Source organism: Sceloporus undulatus, chromosome 3 (genome assembly GCF_019175285.1).
Source record: "Sceloporus undulatus isolate JIND9_A2432 ecotype Alabama chromosome 3, SceUnd_v1.1, whole genome shotgun sequence".
NCBI classification, from domain to species: Eukaryota; Metazoa; Chordata; class Lepidosauria; order Squamata; family Phrynosomatidae; genus Sceloporus; species Sceloporus undulatus.
The window spans coordinates 206,097,220-206,122,316 of NC_056524.1; the positions used below are offsets into that span (position 1 = coordinate 206,097,220).

At 39.2% G+C, this 25,097-nt stretch overlaps 1 protein-coding gene across 5 annotated transcripts in view; it reads left to right on the forward strand.

The window, feature by feature from the left end:
• The window catches only part of SORCS1 (sortilin related VPS10 domain containing receptor 1), a 553,983-nt gene that overhangs the window by 263,426 nt on the left and 265,460 nt on the right, over positions 1-25,097 (forward strand). The gene's annotated exons all lie outside the window — the stretch shown is intronic.

Here is a 25,097-nt window from a genome sequence, read left to right on the forward strand (position 1 = left end):
TTCAGCTTTTTTAAACAAACAGCTTTTTAAAAATAGCTTTTGAACCAAGTTCCCAAAATTCACAACTATGTTCATATTTGGAAGGGGGAAAGTTCATCTTGAAAGAAAAATGAATTAAAGAGAAAGCAAAACTGTCAGATTCTGCACAAGGAAGAAATTAATTAAAGTACTAACATATATTGGACTGTTTTGACAGTCCAGAATCAGACAAAGCTGTTATTCCATGTGGTGGCTGAAACACTAGCTTCAGTTTGTTTTATCTATCTTTCATACCTATCCATCAGGTCCTCAAATGCCCAAAGAAATTTCACAGACTAGGATTGTCTTCTTCTTTGCCCACTTCTCATATTTCCAAGGCCCCAATAGTCTACTTCCTTTGCTATTTTCTACTCATTTGTTAATAATGTGTTTTATGCTGACATAAAAGAAACATCATATACCTGAAAAAGTGAAAACTTCTCTTGTCTCCTTGCATCTCTGTTGTTCAGTTTCCTAACCAACAGGGAGCTATTCAGTGAGGAAAGCCTGACATTGGTTTAGCTTCTCTCTTAAGCTGTTCTTAAGTCAGTTCAAGGGCAAAGGTGGGTAATGTGCAGTCATTGTACAACATGTGGGGCCTTGTGGATGTTTGTGGTTCCAGGTTCCCTCAAACCTCACCACACTGACCAAAAGAGAACTGATTTTCCAATCTTAGAAGGGTCTGAAAACATCATTTTGAAGCAATCATCCAACTGAAAATAGATATCCAACCCCTTCCTGTTTCAATATTTTTCCTAGTGTGTGTGTGTGTGCGTGCGTGTGCGTGTGTATGTATGAGTGTGTGTGTGCATACACACACACACACACACACACACACACACACACACACACAATTTTCAGGGGCTGTAGCCTGTAGTTGATCCTGAAAGCAGAACAGAGCCCTTGACACTTGTTCACTCTGGTATAGATAGAAGAATATTTCTGGCTTGAGAATTGTATTTCTTGTTTTAACTGTGACCACTGACTATTCACCTCCTTCTTGCTCCTGCTATTTATCTTACTTACTGTCTTAATTAGACTGTTTCTTAGGTTATCCCAATGCTTATACTAATCATGTCAGACTTTTGCCAAGTAATGTATAGAAAGAAGGATGGAAATTGTGCTATTCATTGGAGCCTAGTTGACTGTCCCCTTTAATCTTGACCAGAATGCTTAAATGCAGATAAAGACATGTTCACCTCCTGACAGAATAGGAGGTAGCAGTAAGAAAACATTAAAAGACACATGTTGTATATCCAAAGAACATCCTGAGAGGTTAGCATCAATGTACAATCATCAACACAGGGACTTACTCCTAGGTGGGTGTATAGTTGCAGCTATAGAGTATCTTTTACTAAACTTTTGTTATCCTTCTGAAACATGACCATCATAATACACTTTCTGTCTATAAACAAACAAACAAACAAAAACACCAGGTCATAAACAGTCATTGAGACCTCACTGGCACATATAGTTTCCATCACACTGAACTGAAAGAAAAGATAAAAAAATAGTAAAGAATAAAAATGCTAAGCACTTTGTCACCTGTTTCATTGGATTATCTATGGAATGGTTCAGAGAGCATCCTGGAAACTGAGGAGTCGGCACAGCATTTCTCTGGTTTGCATAGTGAGTGCCACATGCTCTTGATTTAGTAAACTCAGTCTGTATATCGAACAAGTTTCTGTGTAGACTATTTGTTGCTTTGGACATAAGAGTTTTTAATGATATTACTGGCCCCATATGACATAGTATTAGGTGAGAGCAAATTATCTAGAACTAAGGATGTGGAGAATATTTATTAACATTTATGCTGTCGATGAAAAAAAACAGGTGTCTCAAGTTTTGAAACACCACACCAAGGAAAATTAGAATAACTATGTAATTATTTTCACTTCAGCTCTACATTCAGCCCTATTCATTTGTAGAAATGTTCATGTAGTTTTCCTCTGCAGAAGGTGTATTTTATGGAATAGAACTTATTTTCTGTACAAATGCCCAGAGGGCATTTTCCATCGTCGCCTCCAGACTGTGGAACGGCCTGCCGGATGAGATCCATCTACTTACATCCTTAGACAGCTTTAAAAAAGGCTGTTAAGACGGATCTCTTCTGGCAGGCCTTTCCAGAATAGAGAACCCAGAATAGAGAAAAACGTCTGGGAATAAGATACTGCCACTCCCATTGATTGCTTGCTGAGTGATGTTGTTGACCTTCTGGTCAGTTTTTAACTTGTTTGTTTGTTTGTTTGTTTTTAAATTTTACATTGAATTTAATACTTTTTTAAGGAGGGGAGGGCTCCAGGGATTTTATATGTGTTGTATTTTTAACTTTGTTAGCCGCCCCGATTGTTCTCAGAGGGGTGGGATACAAATAAATTTATTATTGTTGTTGTTGTTATTATTATTATTATTATTATTACAAAACTAATGTTTTCGCAAAAGAGAAAAGCAATAATTTTTTCTTCAGGAATCACTGATTCCTGCAGAAGGAAAAATACACACACACACCCAATATTTTCTTCATAGGAATCAGTGTATTTGAACATACTACGAGGCCATTCAGACTACCTTTTGTAATGAATTGTAACCTGGATTAAAAGTCGGAAGTTCCAATTGGCACCGGTTTAAACACATCAGAATTAAGGTCTTGCACACCAGGTCCAGGACAAATCCCCCTTAGAGCGTTTTTTCCAAAAGTGGATTATTTCCTGTATCTTTTTGGAAAACCCGTTTCTTCCCTGCTGCCGGCAAATGTGAACTTGGCCCCGGTCATGATTGGGGAGGGGACAGATTTAGGTAAGGGGGGGGAAGAGGGCGTAACACGCCTCCCCTCTCGAAGGCAGCTTTCTCTCTCATTTTTTGCAATTTTATTTTTGACAGATTATGTGAATGCTTGTTCTACAGGTTGATACATATTGATAGAATGTTTCTGCTTGTGCTACATTTCCCTTTCGTTTGCTTGCTGCCGGCACGGCACTTCACTTTACAAGTGGCATTTTAAAAAAAAATTTTTTGTCTGACAGATTATGTGAATGCTTGTGTTTCATTTTAAATTTGGCAAATTGATACAATGTGTGAATGCTTTTGCTACATATGTGTATGTGTATGTAAAGCATTCTGGGGTGGCAATTGGAGGGAAACCAAAGAAAGAGAATGCAGAGATGGCATTCTGAGGTGAGGTATTATTATTATTGTGACAGATTATGCACATGCTTTGGGCTTGATGGGAAGGGAAGAGGCTGGCATGGTGGGAGGCAAGGGCTTCGGAGGTGGCATTGGGCTGGAAGTGAAGTGGAAGCTAGATGCTGGCATTCAGAAGGAAGGCTGTGGAAAATTATGACTTTGAGGGAGTCACACTATCTCAGCTTCAGGGGAAAGGCAATGGCAAATCTTCTCGGAACCAATCTTGCCAAGAAAACCCCAGGATAGGGTCGTTTTAGGGTTGTTATAATCTGTAATGACCCAAATACACACACACACACACACACCTGGAGGTTTTTAAATTTGACAAGTTGACAGAATATGCACACACTGGCGCCAGTTTTTTTTTTTTAAAGAGGGGGGAAAGAACCAATTCTGTTGGCCAGTGATTGTAGGATATGTCACCTTTGACGAAAGCGGAAGTGAATTTGATTGACAGCAAAGGAGGCTCCATTTTAAAGCGGTACTGCAAATGTGAACTTCAGAGGGGCAAATTGCATCGATCAACGTAAAGGGTAGTGAGAACTTCTACCCAGGGAGATTTGGTATGGGGGCAACTGGATCTGCCCAGTTCTATCCAGTGCAAATGGGCTAGTGGGAATGGGCCCTACATAACCTGCTCACAGTGGGCCTTTGTTATCTGCTGAGCTTTGATTCCAGGACCCTGCATGGACATCAAAATTCATGGATGCCCAAGTCTCATTATATACAATGGGGTAGTAAAATGATGTCTCTCATGTGAAATGGCAAAAAGAAGGTTTGCTTTTAGGAGAAAAAAAATTGAAAATACTTTCAAATGGTGGATGGTTGAATCTGTGATTGCAGGATCTGTGGCTACAGAGGGCTGACTGTATACACTGGGGAAATATAGTGTCTATAAAGAAACCATGCACAAAAGTATTGTTGTTGTTTTTTAATTCAGCAAACATGTTTTCCTCTCAAAAATGTTTTCTGCACCTGGACTATTTTTTTCCACTTTTTTGCAAATGTTTTTCGTGAATTTGTCCACATGAAGTGAGGAAGTACAAAGAGCGCTTGAACATAGTACAAAGCCCTCATAACTTCATAAATGAAGAAAAAAAGTCACTGAAATTATTTGTTCTTGCATGTGGAAACAAAACAAGCAGAAATGTACATACCTCTGCAACAGGTATGTGAATCCTGCAGTCTTCCAGTTGTTGTTTGTGAAGCTCTCTGCTACCCTCCACCACCACCCCACCCCCCAGTATCCCTGATACTGAACAAATGCCCATAGTTGTTACTAAACTTCCAAAATGTCAAAAAAAGGAAAGCATTCAGGTTTATGTGGTTCATATTTTTTAAACTTTGTTGTACAAAGTTTGGAAAGTAGTTTGCCTCGGCTACATCAAAAATAGACAAAAAGCCTGAAGTCATTTTTATTCATCCTGAATGAGGATGAACACATTGTTTGGAACGAAGAGAAAAGGCTCATTAAGATGTTAGAATGGCATCTATAGAGGCCAGATTGTATTTAAAGTTGTTTGCCTTTTAAGTACTCCCAATAGAGAACAGAACAGGATTTGACAAATCCTGCAGAGAAAATGCATCCCAAAGCCTGGAAGGTTTTAATCATATGAGCACCCCACCGAGCTGCAATTTACCAAGGTTTTGTAATGAGGAAGTACTCACAAAAGGTGGCTGGTTATTCCCTCCCCCCCCCTCCCTATATGTGTGAATAGTTTATTTTAGAAAAGAAATTTGGAGTAGGGAACAAATGATTTGCAAGGCAGTTGAAAGTGGTTTAAGAGAAGCTTCAATTTCTGTGGTTTTGGCACCGACCCATCCTCACAATTTATTATCTATATCTGTGTTTACATATAGATGTTGATATAACCCTGTGTATTACAGCTTTCTAGCATGTTTGGAACCAGCTCTTTCTCTCTCTCCACCTCAATTAAAAGTATGGAGGAATATGCGTGTCATCTTGCGCTATCTCACACAAATGTGTTAAATTTCATTTTGTTTATGAGGAAATCTGGACATTTTGGTAAATTCTTATTCCAACAAATGTTTTTCTCCTCATTAATTTGTACTGATGAAACACAAGAGGGACAGCTATTTCCTAGATTGTTTTACTCTGCCTCCTTGCAATATAAATGTTAAAGTCTTTCAGGAAAAAAAGGGGAGTCCAAACTTCAATACCATAAAAATGGTTGATTACTATCCAGACATTTTAGTAGTAAGTATTCAGAACTTTTTGCCTTGATTAAGTCTGTCATTTTTTTCCTTCTCCTACATTCAGATTTTTAAAGGTTTCTGACTTTTTTTGGGGAGGGGGGGGAGGAAGGGTTGAGAATTTTGGAGATACCTTATATTAAAAATAATGAAATGAAAACACTATCCTTTTTTTGTTATAATCCACAATAGACTTCTCTCTGAGAAGATTCAGAGGAAATTTGTTCAAAGAGATTACCAGTGGAAACAGACTTGAGGGCAGGTACTATAAAGAAAGGAGGAGTGAAGACATCTATTCAGATAAGACAAGAGAGGGCAAAGCATCAGTCATTCTTCTTTGCTCAAATGAAAGTGATGCTCATTCAGCAGCCACTCAAATAGCCTAGGAACTGACAGAAAAACATTTGCGTATGCCATCCTAGAAACTGTGTTGTTGGATATGGATTTAAAAAACTAGCAACTTTTTGTGTATCTGCAAATTCAGTTATGGTTAATATGCCATGCTTAATGACATCACCAGGCCTGCCCTTTAGCATCACTTTTGTTAACATCATGGGGACCTGCTTCCTGATTCATCATCAGAAGTCTTCCCTAGGTCTCAGGTTTTGTCCCTGAAATCTCAGGATGTTGGATAGTCCAGACCTGGGAAACCTATAAGGAACAAAGGGCCAGATTTTGGGTTGGACTTCATTAACCAGATGTTATGGCAATTCAGCCAAAGGACACAGCAGCTAGGCAGGTACCAAAATGCAAACAGTGGATGAAGGATTTTTTTATCATATCTACTTGGGGATGGTCCACATGGGCCAAGTCTCTGGTCTCATGTCATCCTGTTTGGACAATGCAGACCAAAACCCCAGGGCCAGGATGAGGCCCAATCCTGGGAGAGTGGACACAGGCCTGCTGGATCCAGCCTAATCCCTGTGTAAACAGCTTTACTTTGGGTCAATTTGAGCCCTGGCTTACTGTGGAGTTACTGAAAACTCTGTGGCAAAACCTGTCTGCTTAAATTTTACCCCATGCTCCTTGCCTTGCTGTGACATTGCTCCTACTGAGAGGCTCCCCATCACTGTGTCTGATGTGGAAACAAGATGACATGCCATGTGGATGTAGCTAGGCTAGGCTAGATGTAGACTACACCTTTCTGCATCTGATGTGGCAATGGGGAGCTTCACAATAAGAGAGATGGCATTGCAGAATAAGCAGTATGGACCAGTAGTGGGTTTCTAAACAGTACAGGGATGGGCACATAAACACCTGGTCATCCCCACGCTAACCTGGGAACCAATCTGGGTGAGCATCCAAACCAGAATACCCTGGCTGGTCTGCTCAGCCCCTTTGTCATATATCTTGTATGAGGTTACTTATTTCACACATAACACAAGGTATATTTTTCCAGGTGTTTTTTCCAGCATTTGCTTGCACAATATAGATAGAACATGACCAGAAGATTAGCTTCTGCACCAAGGGACAGAAGGATCGGAATTTGACTGGTGTTCTACACAGAGAGAAAGGTTTTAGCAACTGCTTGTATAGAGAGAAAACATGAAAGATAAAGGCTAAGATATAGCCAAAATTATAACATTATAGTGGAATCTTAACTCAAAGATGTGTTTAAATATGAAGTTAAATTAGCAAAACTTTCCCCTCCCAAAAAAGAGATTTTCTTCAGCTGGCAGAGTCCTCTTCTGCCAGTGAATTTTAGAGGTATTCTCACAGAATAATTTGTAAGCAGAACTGTTCTGCTGGTAAAACATTCCAGAAGAACCACAAAAAGAAAGCAGAGAAAAGGTGGGGTGAGGGAGGAGTCAAGTGATGCCAGTGCTAAGACTTCTGTAGCCCAAGGAAACAGCCACAATACCAGTACAACCAGTACACAGTAGTCCTAGGTAATTTCAAATCTTTCTAGGCTTTGGAAGGCTTGCATTCAGCATAACTTCAAGTAGCCTGAAGTTAGCTTGGTTGGACACTGACCACCACGGTCAGTTTGGACTGCACTCTTGGTCCTATCTGATTTTACAAATTTTATACTTTTTTGAAAACAGCAAAAACACTGTAAAATTTGGTGCAACAACCTGATGCTTTTAATCCTCATCACAATAAAATAAAACCAACCAACCAACCAACCAACAAAAAACTCTGTTCACAATGAACTTTTTATTAACAATGAATGACCTCAAAGGCAAGAAAGCCCATAAATCTTTCTTTTCAAAGTTTTCCAGTACTTCAAAAATTAATTTACTCTATAGATGAAGAAAAAAAAAGATAACTGTGAAGATAAAGAGAACTGACTCCCTATCATGTTATTTGCTAGTTTTTCTTTTCTTTTTGCAGTTGTTGCTACTTTTTGTCTGATAATCCTACTGGGTCAGTATTCTCTATCAGCTACTTAGGAGTTTATCATATTGCTAAAAAACCCGTCTAGCCTTTCCCGGTTTGAATCTTAATTCAGGATGCAGTGGGGTATTATCATATGCCAAATGCCTCCAATGCCACTGGCCAAGTGCAGCCCAGCTAATATACAGCTAGCCAGCCAATTTGCAAAGCTGGGAGCTTCCCAGTTTTGAAAAGAGGCTGGTTGAACATGGCTTCTAGGCAGAGGTTACCCAGGCTGTACTCAGCTGGAGGCATTGTCAGCATTTGGCGTATAATAATACTTGAGTGCATCTCAAATAAAGATTCAAACTGGGAGGTTTTTTAGTGATGTGATAAACTCCTTAGTTAAGTATAGTAAGCATTCTTAAATACCATAAGTAACCTCTTCTGGCCTGACAACCCCAAACCTGATAGAAAATATGCACCCATGCTCTGATCACTGGCAGAATGCACCTCCTTCTCTCCCATCCAGCTAATGCCCAGTAAAGTAGTGGGGGGGGGGCAGAATTTACATTCACCACAGTAGTGACACAGTCGTGACTGAGTAGTAATTCTGAATATAGATAAGTTACAAATGAGTACATTTAGGTAGCTCTTCCATATTCACAATCTCTACTTAGGGATTGTCTACATGGGCTTGAAGAAATGGCCACATCCTGTTTAAGAGGCTGCCTGGGCGGATGACACACATGGCCAAAATGGAAGGAAACCAGACCTAAACTGCGCTCCTGGGCTGAACACGGGAGCAAAATAAATCGCAAGATTGTTCTGTTGAAGCCAGAAATAGTGAACTATTGCATCAGTGTTCTAACTGTGCTAGAATGGAGATGGAGACAAGACCAGATAGCCACCTGTGTCATTGCTTGTCATAATATTTTTGTCATCTGCTGTGAATTGATAACAAAAATACATGAATGGTCAGCAGCACCATCAACCCATCACACATCTAGTGAAGCAAAATGATGACAGACATGTCATGTTACCAACAATAAAATTGATCCAATTAAAAAATATTAACAAACTGGCTAGCCCAACAAGGAGACATGAGGGGAAGGAGTAGAAAGAGGGTATGTGCAGGGGGACATACTGATACTCCATATGGGCAGTTGATTGATAGGGCAATCAAGCAGATGGTCATGCAGGACATCCAATGAGTTGGTGGCTGGGCAGGATGGGAGATGCATCCTGCCTGCTGGCAGGTCATCCATGCCTTTGTCCACGTGTGTTTGTGGCAGAACAGAAAAATAATGGCACAGCACAGCTTGTAGCCATAGTCACTCCATTATGGCAGGTCCATCTGCATAATGGGGAAGGGGTGGTGTGGCCCATTGTGGAAGTTATCAGAGATGGCAGTGTGGTCAACCCATTCTCCCCACACACTGAGAAACCTTGGGGGTGAGTTGGCTTTCCCCTTCCATCTGCTTTTGGCCGTATTCACAATTGTGCCACTATTGCCACAGTTGTTTCTCTCCTATTTTATTGGTCATGAGCTGCATGAGCAGAAGAAGGTCCATTCTACCAATGATGGAAGCAAGAGTGAATTATGTTTTCATCAGGTTGGTGGGCGACTAGGCCAGGAGAGGTTACCAAACTAAGCTAAACTGAAATGTAATTAAAAAGGAAGAAAGAAGGGGGATTTTAAAAAAGAAATAAATGTGTCAGGCAGCACGAAATGTGTGGTAGCACTAAATAGCTGATAGAGAATACTCTGGACCATTATTGTTATTGTTATCCCTATTTCTGTATTCTATTATCTGCTTTAAATGACTACTTTTTGGAGAAGAAAATGGGATATATATTATTAGCATAAAAATAAATAAATGATAATCAGGAGAGAACTGTCTCTGAAGTTCTGTTAAGCTATCACAGCTAATAGACATGACTAAACCTCTTTTTCATTAAATTATCTAATCCCTTTAAAAGCTAGTTGCCATCACCTCATCTTGGGACAATAGATTATATAAATCAACACTCTGTTGTGTGGAATGCTTTCTTTTGACTGACCTGAGTTTTATGTCCTTTTTGTCTAATTGGCTAAATGTATTGTATGACATTATTACAAATATAAATTATTGAACGAGCAATCTAAGAAATCATACCCCAGCTTGTTTCAAGATTTAGCAAAACCGTTAGATCATATAAAAAAGACATGGGTTCCTGTACTGAGATTTCTGCTGCTAGTTTCGATGCAGTGCTTTATTTACTTATTTCCTCTCCCTATTTATGTATTTACTCCTATCTGAAGTGATGTGGTAAAACCTGACCAACCAGTTTATAACTGGTTCACAACAAAATTGCTGCTTGCATATTTCACTTGTATCAGGACTTCAAGTATGTTTGGTGTGGATTTTTGTCTGCTTGTCTAAAGTAAAGCCAATTAAATGTTACAATAAGTTTACATATTCCAATTCTACTTTAATTAAGTCTGAATAAATAAATGTATTCTGGCATCCAGTATTGCATTTACGGATTCATAACCTAGAGTTATGAATCTATAACTGCTCCATATTCAGTTATGCTGCATATTAATAATCATGACACTATTGCCAAAATTCTAAATGTCTCCTGAATTCCAACTTAAACTCCAGGAAGTTGCTTCAAGCAATGGAGATCCCTTCTTCTGATGATCAGGGCATAATGGGAAGATGTTTCTAGCCCCCTCCTGCCAGTGAGTGAGGCTGCGGCAATAAAAAGCAAGATTCCATCACAATTTTGCATCATACCACATATTGCTATGAACAGGGCTAGAAACATTGTTCTGCTGTGCCCTGATTGCCAGCAGACCAGATCTACATTGTCCAGAGCAGCTGCTGGCTGTTAACTTAGGTTTGGTTGGGAGATAAGCCAGGAAACAATACTTAGTTTTGCATTTGTAACTAAATATTCACTGTAGGATTTTGACCATAGTCTATATCATGTCACAATCTAAAAAGCAGTCCCCTTCTATTCTAACAATGCAGTCTTATGCAGATTTACTCAGAAATAAGTCCCTCTGTAACCCCCCCTCCCAGTAAACCCATATAGGATTGCATTTTGTATATCCTTAGCAGATGTAAAGTGTGGGCAATTTTGCTTTCTTTCCTGCCATACCTATGATGACATATGTTTCTAGTATATTTACCCAGTAATAGGACTTGCTTTATTTTGGTTTGGGATAAATACATCAGAGTGATATCATAGTAGTTAAGGAGAATTAGAATAATTCGATTTGGGATTATATTTGGAAATCTTTCAGAAACATAACAACACAGAAATAATTTTCTGTGGAAAAGATATACAAGCAAGGACCCACAAATAAAAAGCTAAACATTACAATAGAACAAATTGCCTCAGAAGCTTGCTCAAATAACCACAGGAGACCAAATTGGAAGAAAGGCCACAACTTTATTAAGCAAACCATTGGAAGGGTTGGCATAAAGCATAAGGTCAGGATCTGAAAATATCAGACAACCCCATGTTTGTCTGATAGCAAAACCTGGTACCCACCAGGCATTGGGATGACCTAGGGGCTAATGAACACCGCTTGACCGCACCACTGCCGTGTGTTCACATATTCTCTAAACCCCTGGTCACTGGGAGGCGTCCTTGCGTTATGGCCCCCGCAATGGCCATACGCCTGCCCAATTTGCCCCCGGGTCCCTACTGACTCCCAAACCAGAGCTCCGTAGCCCTGCTACCACACCATGCAGATCCTGGCCTATGCTGCCACCCCACAGTTGTGACAGCAAACCCACAAAGAAAGCGGTGGGTGGGTGGGAGAAGCACACAGCCGTCTGCTCCCTTTCAGCTTGGCTCCTTCCTCACTGGAGCCAAGCGCCGACTGAGGGCCGGAGCCGGCCGGGCGGCCTTAAATAGGCCCCGGCTCCGCCCCCAGATCACCCGATCTGGGAGACTCCTCCTCCAGGGCAGCTAGCCAATGAGCTGCCCTGGAGGACCGGAACTCCCAGACCATAGAGCCCGGCCCCCAGAGCGTCGCGGGGCGGGAGCAGAATACTTCCGCCCCACACACCAGTCAGGGGCCGGGGCAAGCCCCAGAGGCATCTGGGGCTTGTAGTTCGCGCCGCATCTAGCAGCAAAGCGGCCTGCCTGCCGAGCCAGGCGGCCGCTTTTAATTTTTCAGAAACAGACAACAAGACTACTCTTAAGATGATTTGGAATTTCTGATTTTTAAAAGCAACATGTGTAGGTCATACTGAATTTCAACAATAAATCAATCATAAATAAGATTGTATTTCTTTGTTAGCATCTTTCCTTTGGGATAAATTCATTATTCAAATGAAACACTATTTCTGGCCAAAAAAAAAGTTAATATTTGTATGGCAAATACTACAAAAGGTGGGAGGATGCAGTCAGAGGTCTAGAGTTGTAAATTTGCTTCAAACAAAGGCTTAACTTCAGTTGGTAGTCTGAACTAGAGTATTGAACAAATTAATGTACAAAAGAATTACCTGCAATTTTGGTTAATTGTCATCAAGTTGACTTCAGTTCGTGGTAATCTCCAAGAGAGACCTCCAAGTCATCCTGTTATCAACAGATCTTGCATACTCAGGGCCATGGCTTCCTTGATTTAATCTATCAGTCTATAATGGGGCCTTCCTCTTTTCCTATACCTTCTTCCTTAGGGTTGTTGTGTGACTACAAATCCTAACCAACTAATGGTGACCTTAAGGCAAACCTATAATGGAGTTTTCATGGCAGAATTTGTTCAGAGGAGGGTTGCCTTTTGCTGCCTCTGATCATGAGAGAGCATGACTTGCCCAAAGTCATCCAGTGGGTTTCCATAGCTGAGCTGGGATCCAGAATCATAGTTCAGCAATCAAACTACTACACCACACTGGCTCTCTTACCTTCTGTTTTACCAAGCATTATTGTCTTTTTAATGAGTCATGGCTTCTCATGATATGTCTGAAGTTTGACCGTCTCAATTTAATCACCTTGGCTTCCAGGGAGAGTTCAAGCTTGATCTGCTCTAGGACCCATTCACTTGTCTTTTAAGCAGTCCATGTAGAATTCTTTTTCAGCACTACATTTCAAATGAAACTGAATTACCATTGATTTACCATTCAGAAATTGATTCAGTAGGACTACTCTAGTTAGGATTAGCAAATAGCTTAGACCTGAAGAGAAAACCAATTCTCAAGACTTTTTATTAAAAGCAATGCTATAAAAATCAAACCCTAGCTCAAACCCCAGATTTAGATGGATTTAAGTTCCAGTTTAAATCACTGGGCTTATTTACAATTCAGTCATTTTTGTAGTCTAACTCAAAACAATGTTTCAACAACAACTATGAATTGATTTTCATTAATCTGTTGTTGACAAGGGCATTGCTAGGTACTTAAAAGAAATGGGGTCCTGGCTCACAGAAGGGGAAAAATTCCTTTGCTAATTTATAGGCACATATGGAAATTTGAATTAATTGCTAGAATTTGCATTTTATAAAAAACACATCCATAAATTTTCTGTTTCAGTACATTTGCACACCACTCAAAACAGCCATCAGTTCAACTGATTTATTAAATTGATTTCTTCTCCACCTGGATGACCCACACATTGCTCCAAAACTGATTTCTCTGCAATTACTACAATTAACCATGTCATTAGCCTCCAGTTCAATTAAAAATGAATAGGCTGTACTTTGAAATTCTCTTGGGAGGTCGGAGAATGGGTGGGTGGACTATTATGGATGGATTCATATCTTTGTCTCCCTCCTTGAGCTGGTTAAGATGGTCTCTGTGATGATGTTGGAGTCCCCTCGGCATGTACTAGGGGAATTCAACATCCATGCAGAGACTGCTCTGTCAAGACTGCTCAGGATTCATATCTGCCATGACAACCATGGGGTTTTCTCAAGTAATATTTGGGGCCACCCATGCTGCAGGACACACTCTGGACCTGGTTTTCTGTTCTGGGCAGGATAATAGTGATTTGCATTTATTTATTTTTTATTTATTTGTCTCATTTTTATGTCACCTTTCTCCCAGAAAGGGACCCGAGGTGATTCACAAAATAAAAACATTTAAAAAACTTTCAATACATTTTTAAAACAATAAAAACCATATAGTTAAAATTAATATAAAAACATACAAAAGTTAAAAATAAAACTATAACACCCCCCCCCCCAATATAAAAGCCACCCTTTCTTGATTATATATTTAAAAGCCTGAAATCAGCCTAGATTTTTTTGGCTGAAGTAGGTTCTTTCCCGAGGACCTTAGTGTGCGGGATGCACAGTATGGGAGAAGGCGATCCCTTAAGTATTCTGGTCCCAAGCCACATAGTGCTTTAAAGGTAATAACCAACACCTTGTACCTTGCCCGGAAACTAATTGGCAGCCAGTGAAGGAACTTCAAGACCGATGTTATATGGTCATTATGAGAAGTACCTGTAATCAACCTGGCTGCCATGTTTTGTACCAGCTGGAGTTTCCAGCATGGACAAGGCCATGTCATGATGGCGCTGCCACCACGTGTTACAGCTCGGGACCATGTGATCGCTCTGCAATCCCGAGCCCTAAAATTGGCCCCAGACTGCTCCTTTCTGGTGTCTGTATGAGGCCTTAGTTATTTAATATGTTGCCTTTCTACTGGAGCAGGACCCAAAGTGGCTCACTATATATATATATATATATATATATATATATATATATATATAGTTACACCCTCCCCCCCAATAACGCTTGTTGCAAGAAGTTACATTAAAAGCTTGCTTAAAGAAAAAGGTTGTTGCCTGCCATTGAAAGGAGCCTGGGGGGAAACACTCTTTCAGATAGTCTGGATATAAGATCAGAGCCTGAACAGATAGGCCAAAATAAAGCTGCTTCAGGTCACTTTGGAGGTATGCTATTTAAATGATGCATGTGTCCTAAGAGGCCGAAAGCCATGCCAAATCTGTTCTTCAGTCCTTAGGACCCTCATTCTCTCTTAGGCTGCCTCCACACTGCAGAAATAATCCTGTTTGACTTCACTTGCCATGGCTCAATGCTATGGAATTCTGAGAATGGTAGTTTTGTGAGACATTTAGCCTTCTCTGACAGAGAGCTCTAGTGCCACAACAAACTACAGTTCTCAGGATTCCATAATAATAAGCTATGGTAGTTAAAATGATTTCAAACTGAATTATTTTTGCAGTGCAGATGCAGTCTTAGACAACAGCCATCAACAGATTCAGCAACCACCCCCAAGGGCTTTGAGCTCTGTCCCCCAGGCACCCACTAACCTCATTCTTAATTGTGAGAGGTTTGATATGACACCACTTGATTCTATGTAACAGCTGGATGAGAAAGTAATCAGATGTCTGCTAGTTCCACAGTTCTCCGACTCTATGATAGTAATATTTATTTGACCAGCACTCTCTAAGTAATATGCTGCATCTAAATGCACATAGATGTATTTGCAAAACTGATTATTGTGGTTTATGAATGTCAAATGTTCTCTTTAATGATGTTATGTTCTACTGTTTATCTCTGCCTTTTATTTTATTATTTTAAAGCACAGGGTGGGCCCACCTCCCCCCCCCCAAAAAAAAATACTTAACAAGATGTTCCAGACAATAAATGAATCTGCTGTTCCCAGAGGGTTTTTATGAGACATAAAGCAGAAACATTATTTACCGTTTAAGCTGCTGATCAGTCACTATTGGGGTTTTATTTGGGTAAATTACAGCATCTTTGTTTGGATCAATCTATAATAACAGAAAACAATAATCTAATAATGCCAAGGGGGTATAAACTTTGGAAATATAATAGCCACAGAAAACCTGTTTACTGGCAAATAACTTTCATCTCACTGAAATATAGTGCCACCTGGTCCTGTGATTAATGATAAAGGAGAAAGGGAGAGAAATCTCAGTACGCGAATTCTGCCCCAAAATGTTGCCTCCTTAGTTATTTGTCAACAAGTTTTCAGAACAGAGAATCCCAAATGTCCAATAAATCTGTTGTCTGGTCTGATCTTGTTACAACAGTCTGTTGTGAGTGAAGGAGCACATCTGGAAAGAGCTTCAGGTATGGAGAATAATGTAATTGTGTATGTTCTTAAAGGTACTAATGTCACTCCTCTTAACAAAATTGCTAGGGCGTAAACCCCATTGAATACAGTAGGGATAGATCAGATGATTTATTCACTTACATCGTCTCTTTTTCTGATAACTGAATTTAAAATGCATTGGTTGTTGGTGTGTGCCTTTACACCATTTCTTAAGGTCATTCTAAGGCAAATCTATCTTACTTTCTTGGTAAGTTTTGTTCTTGGGGGGGGGGGGGGTTGCTACTGACTTTCTCTGAGGCTGAAAGAATGAGACTTCCTCAAGGTCACACAATGGATTTCCATGATCAAGTGGGAATTTGAACCCCGTTCTACTAGAGTACTAGTCCAACACTAAAACTACCATGCTGGCCCTCTTACAAACAAATAATAACAAAAACATAAATAAAATCATACCAAAATCATACCAATTGTTAAAATGTAATCAAACTATTTATAGAAAAAACATTAAAAACAAATAAATAAAATACAAAAAAAAAAAATATCAATGAAACAGCCTACTATTAAAAGCATTGGGAGTTATTACCTAAATGCCTATATCAATGGATGGAAGGAAAATAGAGGAGACAATACAACCTCCCCAAGGAGAGAGTTCTAAATCCTGGGGGCAGTCACTAAGAAAGTCTTCCCCTATGTTCCCACCAGACATGACTGAGAAGATTGCAGAACTGAAGGTCTCAGAGTTATTCAGACTCATATAGGAACAGGCACTCTTTTAGACAGGCTAAACCTGAGGTGTATAAGACATTATAGCTGACATCCAGTACTATGAATAGTCTACCTCATCAAGTTCTCAACAAAACAAAAACTAAAATTTTACCTTTCACTCTATGTGAGTGTTGATGTTATAAGCTTTCCAGGTTGCTCTTTTAGGATTGTATGGGACAAGTAAAACCCTTGAAGAAGGCAGTCAGTTGACTTCAGGAAATATCTTTGCTGAGTTGAAATGCTGTTGGCTAATTTAGATGCTAAATCCTCATAAATTGCACACTGTGTTCTTTCCAAGGAGCCAGTACATTTGTTCCTGATACGTTCCAGCACCATTGTATCTTTACATCTCCAGTTAATTAATAAAACTCCAGTTGATAGTATCTGCCAGCACTTTTATACTATTAATAGTACAGTGTCTTCACATCGGATATTGATTATCTCCTGTGGGCCTGGGTTTTGTTTTCTCTTGTCTTGCATGACTGCATTAAATTTTGCTTTTATATCCTCCAAACCTTTCATTTTTAATTGCTGTGCTGAACAATGCGTCTGTGCAGAAATGAATGGACTGAAGAAGTCTAAATCCGTCAATCTTTTCTTTGTTCACTTCGAAGGCATGATTAATATGTCTAGTTTTGTATCTTGTGTGACTGTCCCTTCAACATATTTTAAAGATTAAGTGTTACTGACTGTTTTTGGATTACGTAATTAGATAGGGGAGGTTAAATACAATGGGTTGGAAATAGAATTGGAAATGTGTAACTGGAAGTAGACTTCTTCACCTCCTTTACGGCAGTACTTCAGCTTCTATAAGATGCTGCAGTTAGAATTGGGAGACTGTATTGAATTAATCAAGCTCTTCTCTGAGGAGAGGAATTTCTCCAAAATGGGACAGAGGCACCTTTGATCTTTAGTAGACACTCTTTGATTCTTAATAGTGGTTTGAGTGTTGGACTATGACTCTAGTGACCAGGGTTTGATTACCCATTCAGCCATGGAAACCTTGGATGAGTCACACACTCTAAGCCCCAGAAAGCCCCACGATAGGCTCACCCTAGAGCCTCTGTAAGCCAGAAACAATTTGAAGGCACAACAACAAGAACAACAAGAACAACAACAACAACAACAACAGAGTAGCCTTGATATTTCCTTTAAAATGGTTTGTGTGGATAATTTCTGACCAACCCCACATTTAAATTGGGCTCCAAAGGCAAATATCAATTATCATCCTCCTCATCTAGATTCTGCAGACCCCCCTCCCAGTCCTAAACTACTCACTCACTTATTTGGCTGATACTGGCATTCCAGCAAGGTCAGAAATCAGGCAGAAGAATGCATGTGGGAATTGGTGGAGAGGAAGAAAGGCATGTGGTGTCATGCATCCTGCTGCAATACTGTGCAGCCATGCCAGGCTACAAGTAGCTCCTGAGAAGCATATTTCCCCCAGTAATAATTTAGTTTTACCCACATGATCCACGTTGTAATATTGCCCAATGTAATAATGTACTTTACTCTTTTAAATATAGCCACAATGTTATTGTTTTTAAAAATCAGACATTTTAAATGTAGAAGACTGAATCCAACAGTCAGTCCAAAATGATTTCTATTTATCCTAACTATAATATTTCAAATTTATGTCTGAAGTTATAATTTTGTTGTTGTTGTTGTTGTCCTTCCTTTTTTATATTAAATATATTTTTCTATGATGCTAACAAATATATCTGGCTGTTTTATAGATGCTGCTAGATCTCTAAAGTTCAAAATATTTATAACTATGAGTGCAATATTAAGACTTCAATATATTTTGTTTTATGATGGATGATACTGCATAACATAAACTACTGAAGCAAGAGTCTCTGGCTGGTTAGAACACTGTGCTTCAGTTGAGACTTATAACCTTGAATGCTGTTGCAGAAACAAATGTAATCAATAAAAACAAAAGAGTTTCATCAGATTGCACAAAATAGTGTTTATCCCATTACTTTTAAAAACCATGCACTTGGTGTGGTTTTCTTTCTTCAGAACAACTGCAAGCCAAGCAACATGGGGACAGAGTTGACATGTGAGTCTGTGGCAGGATCTTGCCCCTGTATTACCATACATATTATATATCCTAATTTAAGAGAATATTTGTTTAAGATTTGAAAGCTGTCCTCCAGAGCTTGTGAGAGGGTTGTGTTATTTTCCAGAACTGGTTGTAGCTTGTTGGTGATGCATTGGAGTGATCTCAACTGGGACTGTAGACGAGAACTAAGGGTGTTCTGTCATTTTGTCTTCTCTCCCTATCTTGAAGTTCATGGTTCCTGGGTCCACCAAACAATGATATCTTTATCGGCCAACCAAAATGCACAATATGCTTGGCTACATGGCTTGAGCCTGAGTTACTTAAGGGAATGCTTCTCCCTACACAATCCACCCCACACGCTCAGAAAATCGGGGAAGAAATTATTGGAATATATGAAAACTAGACTAATTACAACTTCCCATAAAGCGTTTATAGTCATGGCCCCTAAACTATGGAACAACTTACTGGAAGAGATGCGTCTTATTACCACCTTAGAAGCCTTTAAGAAGGCATTTAAGACAGATCTCTTCCGGCGGGCTTACCCACCCAACCTTGAATAGCTGATCTCAAAGAACACTCCCACTTCTGACTTTGATAGCATGGAAAACAGACAACAATTTGGTCATTTTAGTGATTGGTAGTACTGTAGTTTTGTTGTTCATTCTATTGACTGTATTTTTAGATAATACCGTATCTTGTATTTTATTGTTGATTTTATTCTCTGTTGTAATCCCGCCTCGATCCACAGGGAGAGGCGGGAAATACAAATACATTATTATTATTATTATTATTATTATTATTATTATTGCAAGCTTTTGAACCTTGGAACAAGTATATTGTGCATTTCATTTGGCCAATAAAGATATCACTGGCCTGTTACAGACTGCCAAAATAAAGCTGCTTCGGGTCTCTTTAGAGGTATGCTATTTAAATGAAGCATGCATCCCAAGAATCCGGAAGCTGCACCAAAAGCTGCACTCCGGTGCTTAGGAATGGAGTGTGGCTTTGGTGCGACCTCCGGACTTTTAGGACCCATGCATCATTTAAATAGCATACCTCCAAAGAGACCCGAAGCAGCTTTATTTTGGCAGTCTGTAACAGGCCACTGTTTGGTTGATTTTTTTTTTTAATTTACTAAATGGCCAACACAGCTACCCGTACATGTTTTATGGTTCCTGGGTATCAGTCTTGCCTTGTTAATTCATTTCACCTCCTCAAATAGGTGAAGGTGATGCGTGTCAGTTGTAAATCCAACAAGTTTTAGTCTCGCAGGTCTGCGCAGATGAGGATGTACTGGAGGTCTTGGCTATAAAGTATAGATTTGGTGGTGTGTTCTGGGTGAAAACAGGAGGTGTGTAACTATGTGTATGGATCAGTGCATTTTCAATGGAGTGTGATGCTTAGAAGGCCACTGTGCAGTTGCATAGTGGTGTAAAGAAAGTGGATTTGTTGAATGGATTATTCCAGCCTCAGGTTGATGGTAAAGTGGAAATTATTCATGTTGTGGTGGACTTTCTCAACCAATTGCTTTCCATGTAACCAAAGTCATCAAGAAATGGTATGTAGAGGAGCAATTTTTGGGTACATGTGCTGAGGAAGCATTGTTCCAGGTCAGCAAGGAAGTGGTTTGCATACTGTGGTGTCATGTGGGTGCCTATGGCAGCACAACTGACCTAGAGACACACAGTATCCCCAAAAGTGAAATAATTATGAATAAGTATAAACTGGCAGAGTTTGGTGGCTAGGTCTGTTGGAACCTTATTCAGGACTGTATTCTTTTATATTATTTTATTTAAAATGTCCAGATATATAAAAAACAGAAAATAACAATGTATAGAATGATAAGAAAAAAATAAAAGAAAAAGAAGGAAAAAATAAAAACTAGTTAGCAAAGAAGAAAGAAAAAAGTGATTTGTCTTCAGCAGTTATTAACCTATGTTAATCTATAAAAGATCACCATGCTTCTCAGATACATTAAATCATTAACTTCCTTTCTATAAAATACACTTGTTAACAATCAAAAGCAAAATGTGTGTGTGTGTATTCTCTACAGCAGTAGGTTTGAAACAGTGGGATGGGACTCCCAGGGGGGCATGAGGATTGCTCAAGTGGAGGTGCAAACCTTGGAGTCTCTGATCCCTTCTCTTTCTCTTCTGCATAAACATTTTCATGTGTAAATTTTACTCATGTTCAATATTTAAGTAAATATTGAATTTACTTAAATGAACTGTTCAGATTACCTTATAAAATTTTAAAATCTGAACATGAATTAATGTGCAAATGAAAATACATACATTAAATAAAATATTTTTATTCATATACTACATTGAATGGGATGGGATGCAACCTAAATCAAATGGGTGGGATGCATCCTCCACATGTCGATGTAAAGGGGGGAACACAAGTGTAAATTATTTTAGTACCACTACCCTACAAAAAGACATAAACATTTATCTATATATTTATTAGAAAGTATTAGTAATCTTTATTAGTAGCCTTCAATTATTGCTATTATTCCTCCCCAATTCTAAGCAAAACCATATCATTTTGCTTCTTAACTACACTGGTACCCCGGGATACGAATGCGCCGCCTTACGAAATTTCCGGGTTACGAAAAAAATCCATTCAAAAAAACCGTTCCGGGTTACGAAGGTTATTTCGGGTTACGAAAAAATTTTTGGTGCTTTTCGCCGCTATTTCACACGAAATCGCGGCTTTTCCCCATTAGCGCCTATGGCTTTTTCGCCTTACGAAGTATTCCGGGTTACGAAAGCGGCGGCGGAACGAATTAATTTCGTAACCCGGGGTACCCCTGTATAGATATTTTTATTAAACTAATCAAATTACTTCCTCCAATTTCTCATTTAACATTTATCTACCATAACATCATAACATCAACTGTGTCTCCCAATCTTCTACAAAGAAGTTTTGCTTTCCTTAGCTAATTCTCTATAAACCCCATTCTCATATTCATATCCATTGTAAATATCTATATTAAAAAACCTATTCTTATTTCTTTACTCTTTCCTATTTGATTTTCATCTTCCTTTTTTTTTTTTTTTTTTTTTTTTTTTTTTTTTGCTTTGCAATTGCACACAATCAACAAATTACACAAAACTTGAGGGGAAATATCCTTCCATAAAGAATACTCTTGTTAATCTTATCCTTTTAATCATCGTTTCTCCCCTTCCAAAAATCCTCTCCTCTGCATGTTTACTAATGGCTCCAATATTATCTCTGGATAGGTCCTTCAAAATCATCTCTGCATCTCAGCCTTCATCTTGTTTTTGCTGCAAATCTCCATCTGAAGCAATTTCTACATACAGTGGACCCTTGTTATAGGCTGGGGTTTGGTTCCAAGATCCCTGTGGATAACAAAAAACATGGATGCTCAAGTCCCATTAAATATAATGACATAGCAAAATGGTGTCTCTTATAAAAAATGGAAAATCAAGGTTTGATATTTGAAATGTATACTTTTTTTGAATGCTTGAATCAATGTATAAAAAATCCGTGTATAAGAAGGGCCAACTGTACTTCAAACTAAGCTATCTGAGATCTGGTTGATTCCCCTGCTTCTTCCATTGTATCCTTCAAATCCCTGTCTTCCATCGTGTCATCCATCAATCAAGTTTTTAACGTTGATCCCCCCCCCCCCCTGTTTTACATTCATCCAGTATCTCTTGCCAAATCACTAAGTCCCATTCTTCATCTGGGGGCTGCAGCTTTGCCATTTTTCTATTAAATCTTGGAATACAAAGAATTAACACTTTTATCTCCACAATGACTCCTCCTTTACAATGTAGCAGTTACACAGCACAACTTTTAACTTCTCTTTGTTATTCAGATTGATTTCATTGAGATGAATCTCCCAGCCAAAACAAACATCACTTTCCCAAAACAAATTGTCTTCTTAAATCCATTTTTTACTTGCAAAGTGCATAGGAAAACAGCTAATCTTCCAGTTTTAAAAAGTTATTTTCATCATTTCATTTCACTATGTCCTATACCCACTTAAAACTTTATTTATTTCCCTTTTCACACAGTTTTATTAGACTTTCTGATTTCATTCTACAATCTTGGAAGTAACCCTCAACATTAATACAAAAAGCAGGAAATTCACTGGAGCATTGATGTCACCACTGGATGAAATATTTCTTTTTATTCATTAATGCCAAATGTTAGGCAATGAATAGTTGAAAAAGAAAGTGTGGCTCCTAGCTTAGTGTCCTTGAACGTAGTGGGATGAACTTGATGGATTTGCCCTGTGTTCTCTATCCAAATCTCTTCCAGTCAACTGAAACTGGAACCTTGGTGAGGTTTTCAAACCCTTGTGGGCAGTCTACTTGTTTTCCTCTTGTTTGAATATAAATCACTGGTTGGAATTTGCTTCCAAATCAGTGATCATCACCACTACTGCTCTTTCCCAAAAGAGGTATCAGCTGGCCACTGCCACACTTGGAAGTCTGATTCAGTATGGCATTCTTGATGGCTTGTAGTCTATGAAGTTGTGGGATGTTGGTGCATAGGGATTAAACATCCATAGTGGCTAGGATGCTGGGCTGTATATTTTTCAGGGAATGATTTGTATCATTCATGTAGCTTGGAGTGTTGAGAATTGAACCCATATATCCAGATATCCCAACAGTGGGAACTGTAATCTTTGAGACAAAGGGTCTTCCTGGATTGTCTTGTTTATTGGGGTATATGGATATATGGACCCTTTCACATTATAAAATTACAGCATTATCATGTCACTTTTAATGCCATAGCTGCATCTTATATCCCCCTGCCCAGCTGAATATCTCAAGGTTCTATAAGATGCTGTCATTGCAGTTAAAGTGAAGTCATGATGGTATTAACTGTGTAGTGTGAAAGGGCTCAAGGGGAGTGGGTAGGACATAGGTTCATGAAAAATAGCAAAATCATCCTCAGTGAAGATCTAAACTAAAGAAGTATGGACCTTGAAATTGGTTATGTACATGAATTTTTAACTGTTGTATTCTTTGTTCCAGAATTCTTTAGCTTAGATCTTCATTGAGGATGACTTTGCTATTTCTTTGAAGCATCTATTTCATTTTTTTATGTCTTCCTCACCATTCTACACCTACCTTAGCATAACTTCACAATGATTTTTATGCGATCTTGTTCAAATTCTCCAACTTTACCATCTTGTTTTTATTCAAGGTGCTGTCCATTCTCCCATGTGCACCAGTGCATTCTCCCCCCCTTCCCCCCCCCTCTATTCCTTGTGCTCTCCTGTCATTTTGTAACATCAGGCTTTTGTTTTTGCTATTTCAAGAACGTTACTGACATTTGCAAATTCTTACAGGATGATTCAGTCAATTACCACCAAAGACACCCATTGTTCAGAGCAAACTGACCTTTCCCCTTGGGCCCCAATTAAAACCCATTTCACTTTCTTTTATAGCAGAGACTATAATTGGAACCTTGGCCGTTTGCCAGCAATAACTATTCCTCCTCCCCCCCTTTTATTTTTGAAAATGTAATATTGAGGACAAAATGTAAATTAATTTGGTCTAAGAAGAGGAGCTGATGTATTTTTTAATGAAGATTTTTTAATTAAACAAAAATTTTGCTTGTCAGCATAAATAAGTATAGGGGAGTGGAAGAGAAAACAATTTTCAGAGTATGCATAGTAATAGGGTTTATTTGCTTTCACCTTCTCTACTTTACATGCCAATGTCCCAATTATTCTCTAACCTGACATTTGTTGATAATTGGAGAGAAACTCTATGTAGCTGGCTCTGCAATACCTGCTCTTCTTTTTATCACTGATTCAGATGTTTAAAAAATTCTAGATCTGTGGTGATTTCATCTTTATGGACTAGTAGATCTGACAGATTCTAGGAACCCTGAAGTCAATTTCTTTTGATATACAGGAATCAGAAGAAATACCCCATTCAGTCAAGTGTACAGATCACAGTTCGGAAATGTTCTGTTTGAGGACTACAGCTACTAGAATCTCCAGCTAGCTAGTGGACTGCAGGTTCTGTCAGCTGTAATCTAAGTAGTAATACACACACACACACACACACACACACACACACACACACACAGAGTGGGTCCTCACCTTATGCGGGGATCCGTTCCGGATCCCTCCGCGTAAGGCGAATTCTGCCTATGCTCAAGTCCCATTGTAAACAATGGGGCTCGTGCGCGGCGGCGTGGTCGGCACACGGGGTGCAACGGGCGTGCGCACCCATTCAATTTAACGGGACGCGCCGCCCCTTCCGCCCCGCGCGCGCCCCACGGCTTGAGCGCGTATGCTCAAGCCGCGTAAGGCGTGCCCGCGTATGATGCGGGCGCGCTGTATATGCTTTGTTTCAGACATAGTATTGTTTATTGAGCCACAACAGCTTTAGACAGTGATCCTTATTAGGGATACCTCAAAATGTAGAATGGATGGCTTGTTGGGCTCACCCCTGTTTTGATTTTGTTCACATTTATGACTTTTGCTTTATTTG